This window comes from Mytilus galloprovincialis, chromosome 6, assembly GCF_965363235.1.
Source record: "Mytilus galloprovincialis chromosome 6, xbMytGall1.hap1.1, whole genome shotgun sequence".
In the NCBI taxonomy this organism is placed as follows: domain Eukaryota; kingdom Metazoa; phylum Mollusca; class Bivalvia; order Mytilida; family Mytilidae; genus Mytilus; species Mytilus galloprovincialis.
The window spans coordinates 49,627,259-49,633,258 of NC_134843.1; the positions used below are offsets into that span (position 1 = coordinate 49,627,259).

At 32.6% G+C, this 6,000-nt stretch overlaps 1 protein-coding gene across 2 annotated transcripts in view; it reads right to left on the reverse strand.

Moving 5' to 3' along the window:
• LOC143079789 (uncharacterized) overlaps positions 1-5,734 on the reverse strand; it is a 45,913-nt gene extending 40,179 nt beyond the window's left edge. For both annotated transcript variants that reach the window (XM_076255381.1, XM_076255380.1), the window contains exon 1: positions 5,599-5,734. The gene's annotated coding sequence lies outside the window, so the exon portion shown is untranslated. The remainder of the gene's footprint in view (positions 1-5,598) is intronic.
• Positions 5,735-6,000: the final 266 nt, after the last annotated feature.

Genomic DNA, 6,000 nt, shown 5'->3' on the forward strand with positions numbered 1-6,000 from the left:
ACGTGATAGCAATATACGACCAATTAAAATTTTTGCGGTCGTATAAAAACTAGCTAACCTAGGGAGGCCGGTGCCTTAGTAAAGATTTAGAACAAGTTCTAATCTTCAAAAAAAACAGGTGCTCCGCAGGGCGCAGCTTTATACGACCGTAGAAGTCTAACTCTGAACAGTTGGGGCAAGTATGGACACAACATTCAAGCTTGATACAGCTCTGAATTTGGATTGCGATCAAATTTTTGACATAGTATGAGTACTGACACAAAACAAATGTCAAAATCTTACAAATCTTTTGTGCAATATTGTGCAATTAAAGATTTCTTCTTTTAAATTTTCAAAAATTTGGAATCTGAAAAAATTTGAAAAAAAACAGGGGTTAAAAAATCCACTAGCCCGACGCCCGGGACTACAGCATTTAGGCCTCGGGCAACCAAAACTTGTAACCCAATATGCCCGACGGATTAGTAACAAAAAATTCTTGGCGTTTCCAAAATAGAAAGTGGAATATCCCCTCATCACTATTCGATCTTAGCCAATCAGATTCGACTACGTCATCCCGGATTCCCAGAATTTGAACTGATTTTGTACAAGTTTAAAAATAGAACAAATAACTCGGGGTGGATCCCGTACTTTCATTATCGATTTTTCAGTACAGGGGGTTGTACATTGCTTATGCAACCAGAGAAATATAATGTAACCTGCATGATTGTACCTCCTTCTGAATAATTTATTGCAATATAAATGTGAATCCCTTTTGACAGCAGAAACCTGACTTTTGTCATATATAAATTTGTAACATGTGCACATGTTATGGACGCTATTTTGTTTTTGTTTACATACTGTGAAGAAGCCTCCAGAACCATGACCTAAACATTAACAGTCTTCAGAAAACTTAAACTTGATGCAATAATATTTCATCAATCATGATTATCTTCACTGATATTCAAATGAATTCGATTGTTAAAGAAATAAAATTTATAACAAATACAATTTCAGTTTAGAGACTGTGCTCAGTTTGTAATCTATTTATAGCCCACAATTAGCTTACCTATGATAAATGTAAATATGGATATTACTGTACTTCGTTTATAAAACAATTATAAAAGACACAAACTATGGATGGTGATATTTACATGTATTCAGATAAATATTTGAGGTCATCTGATTTATTTTAATAAATAGAATTTTTTAACTGAAAACAAATATGAGCATTACATATAACCAGCTTATAATTCTTTTACACAAACGTGATGATGTATCTGATAAAAATCACTCCAATCCTTTTATATAACCATGTATAGCAGTGGTCAAGACTTGTACCATCTCAGGATTTGTTCAACTCATTATTACAGAATAGTCAATAAATATTCAATTATTGATTAATTGAATATATCTGATAATGGGATAGTTTTTTGCTGACAAAAGTTTTGGGCATCTAATTTGCAAAAATCTACTGTACAATGGATAAAAATTGTTAAGTTTATAGAATTCATTTAATTGTAGCAAACTCTGAATTTGTAAGGCATACTCGGGCTAGCAGGTCAGTTTTGTTGGGCTAGTAGTTCTTCCATCAGGGCTAGTAAAATCCTGATACCAATTAGCCCTGGGCTAGTGAGCTATAACAAAAATTTTTAACCCCTGAAAAATAATTGAAAACTACTACCACTCTCTTTTTTTTTTGCAATTAGTCCAAAACCTGACATTTCTTTATACATAATATACAAGTAGTGTAAGGGAGGTAAATCTGAACATACCCAACATTGCATGTTAGATGTTTTAGAATTACTTCCCTTATACTGCTTCTTATTTGTCCATTGACCAGAAATGCCTATTTTCCCCCTTTTTTGACCCTAAATCAGAAACATTTTGAGCCATAACCCCCAAAGTGAAAACTAACCATCCCTTCATGGTATGGAAACTTGTGATTTAATTTCTGAGAGATTCATACACTTAAACATAAGTTATTGTATGAAAACTACAAAACTGATTATTTTGGGCCCCCTTTTTCGGCCCCTAATTCCTAAACTATTGGGACCATAACCCCCAAAATCAATTCCAACCTTCCTTTAGTGGTATTGAACCTTCTGGTAAAAATTTATAGAGATCCATACACTTACTCACAAGTCATTTTCTGTAAACTAGAACCAGATGCTCCGCAGGGCGCAGCTTTATACGACTGCAGAGGTCGAACCCTAAATAGTTGGGGCAAGCATGGACACAATATTCAAGCTGGATACAGCTCTGAATTTGGATTGTGATTAAATAGTTGACACAGCATATGTTTGTGACACAGAATGAATGTGGTCTAATGAACTTAATTTTTTTTTTGCTTTTGAGCAATTCACAATGCTGTTGAATATTAATCCTCTCAATTCAAATTTCTAATGGAGTTTGCAACAATAAATACTCATTTAAATACATCATAAAATAATAAAATATAAAATGTCATACAGTCATGGTAAAAATTAATATTAATTAATAGTAACTTTTAAAAAAATAAATGGGGAATGTGTCCAAAGGGACACAGATGATGCCTTCACTAGCATATAACATTATAAAGGGACATAACTCAAGAACTGTAAAAGTGAAGCTGCCAAAAATTGAACTTAAACTGAGTTTAGAGGTAATAAGCATTATATACATGTACACATTTCATTAAAGTAAGTTGAGACAAACTTAAGTTAAGAGAACAGAAACGAAAAAAAACTTCAATTTTTCAAGTTGTAAAGGGGCATAACTTTGAATGGTAATCAAAGTGCTTGTATTCATTGAATGGTAAAGATTGCTTTAATTTATCAGTTGGTAGTAAAAGTGAATATTGCATTGTATATTGTATATAAAAATGTATAGCATTGATTTAAGTTGATTCAACTTCTATTCTGGACAAAGAAAGATAACTCTAATTTCCAATGAAGATTTCATCAAGCATTGGTTTTAGGTGATTCAACAACCATTCCGGACAAAGAAAGATAACTACAATTTATTGTCTTGAAACTACAAAAATGCTTGTTTTTGGCCCCTTTTTGGCCCTTTATTCCTAGACTGTTTGCCCCATAACCCTTAAAATATATCCCAACCTTCTACTTATGGTATTAAACAGTGTGGGACAATTTCAGAACAATTGAAATACTTATACACAACTTATTGTCCTGAAACTAGATAAATGCTGTTTTTGGCCCCTTTTGCCCCCTTATTCCTAAACCTTTGAGACCAAAACCCCAAAAATCAATCCCAAACTTCCTTTTGTGGTTATAACTATTGTATTCAAATTTTATTGGATCTTGTTTACTTATTCAAAAGTTATTATCCGGAAACAATCCGTCTTCGGACAACGCTGACGCCGATGCCGCCACCGACGACGACGCAGACGTGATACCAAAATACGACATTTTTTATTTTTGCAGTTGTATGAAAAGTGTTCCTCAATCCATGCAATCCATGAAAATTGGTATCCACAAAAATAAATGAATCAACAGGACAACATTATCTACAAGTAAGATGAACTGCTTGACATTATAAGAGTCGAGTCCGATCTGATCAACATGATCAAAATCTCTCACTTTGTTCCATTTAGATTTAAATGTTACTCCTGTAAGGCTTTTGGAATATGAGGTATAACTTTGAGTCTAAATAAAATCATGTTTCCATCTATCTATTTACCTTCAAGATTTTTGCTTATTGTAGTATAATATAAATCAGGTCATACATTTTCTGACATGATCTAAATGGCATTAATGACATTTACAAGTTGAAAATCACAGATGTTTCCTGGAGGCTTAATGCATAATGTGGTGAATGCTGTTGTTTTTGGAAATGCTGCATCAAATCATATACAATGATATATGCCAACCTCATTAGCCTTCAAAGAAGCAGATCTTCCCCTAACCTGGACAGCTGGGGAAGGAGATCTTGCATGAACAACATTTTTAAGTTTGTTTTCTTTTGCCTTTTTCAATACCTCTGAGTTTCATAACTTGTATAACACTCCCTTTTTTGTTGTTGTGAGTCTCACAATTAGCATGCTTTCAAGTGTCATACAGACCACCAGAAGAAATTGAAAGGTACAAAATGTAATTGAACATAATTTGCAAAATGAAAATTTATTACCACGTGAACTTGGTTAAAAATTGAAAATCTTTTATTCAATCTGCTTGATATTTCAGTTTACAATTTATTTGTCACCAGGCTTATTTGGACTTAATTTTAATTTTATCATTTATTTAGAAATTGAAAAAAAAATATATATTATTTTACAAATTTAAATATTTACATGTATAGACAAATAATGTGTTAATCTTAATTAGTGACATATGATTTTCAAATATTTGAGACAGATTTATTGAGTTACAGAAATTGATATGAAAGACGTTAATTCATACTAAAGGTGTGAAAATTATTGAAAGAATGAGATTATATGAGTATTATAAATTATAATTATCTTTTGTATTAATTAATGTGAATGCTGTCACTTATAGCTTAAAGTTATGAAATGTCATTTTAATTTGAGTATTGTCATTTTAATTGAGTATTGTCTATTTTCAATATTAAGTATAAAATACTTATTGTAAACTTTGTGAAATCAATATAGCAAGAGAATAGTAATAGTAAGAAGATCCATTAGATACAGTAGGAGTCATATTGCGTTGACGTTATCCTTTGTATATGTTATACATTGTACTAGAACTTTGGCTTGGAATTAAATTATATAACTTGAATGTGTTGGATTTTCGTGAACTGCAAAAACTAGTTCCTGATATTGGTGACTTTCATAGCGTAATAGTTTTTCTAATGATTTTACGAAGAAAATCATGACCCCGTAACCACGCCCCTTCGGTTACATATTTCTTCTTTTTTTTTGCTCCAGACAAACCTCTATCTCGTTTGAGTTGACATAGTAGAAATTAGTTTTGATTACTTAAAAGCTAACTTCAAAGTTTTCAAATTGTTGCTGATTGTTTATCTATTTCTATTGACAGTGTGACAGGATTGTTTCCTTTAGAAAACTTAGAAGATACTTAGTCCGTAAGCGGTTGAGCCAAGGAAGTACTTCTTTAGCTCAGACGGTTAAGGCGCTGCCTTGTAACACAGAGGTCCCGTGTTCGAGTCGTGGTAGAGACATGAGATTTTGCAAGTAGAATCATGCTCTCCGGTTACAACAGTAATGAAAAAGCCAGAAAATTACTATTATTACAGGTCATTCTACGTAAAACTATATAATAAAAGTTGGAGATTCCATTCTCCTGTACTGGAGCATCTACCTGCTCATTTGTAAACAGGCTTTTGTAAGAAGTGAGCCATGACCCCTGGGCATCATTCTTTGTCAATATAATTTGTAGTCTTGGTACACAGTTTTGGAAATGTTTAACCAACCTGAAATATCCCATAAACCAGTAAAAAACAGGAATATTTCTCTTTCAAAATACCCTTCACAGTATAAGGCCTTTTAACAAAAACAAGAACGGACAACTTTCGCTTTGTAATTTACAAAACTCAAAAGCGAAAGTTATATCACTATCAGTATAATTTATGTTGTTCTTAAAAAAATGTTCTTCCAGTTTAAATGCATTTTATTTTTTAGCATTAACTAAATATTGTGTTTACCATGCAAGTTAATGTGTTATTTAGTCTAACATAACATTGACATTTGTCGAAGAAGTGGTGTAATAGACAGAATTCCTCAAAGTAAAACCGATAACGCTTCCCAGTGTCATGCTGGAAAATCCCATTCCAAAATTAGTCCAAATCTGGTCCTATGTCTAATGATGAGCTGACAATTGTAGCAGGAACACAATAGACAACCAGTTGGATAAAAGTGCTAAAATAAATATTACATTCCGTACCAGTTACCTTTAACTTGCTACATGTACCTTATCTGTACGTTTCGCCTATGTCAGGCGCACCGCATATGCTGTATTTGGATACCATATTATTTCTCCACATGCAATTATAGTTGCAATCTCTGACACCAGGTTGATGGACAAAATAATTTCCAAGGAAATAATT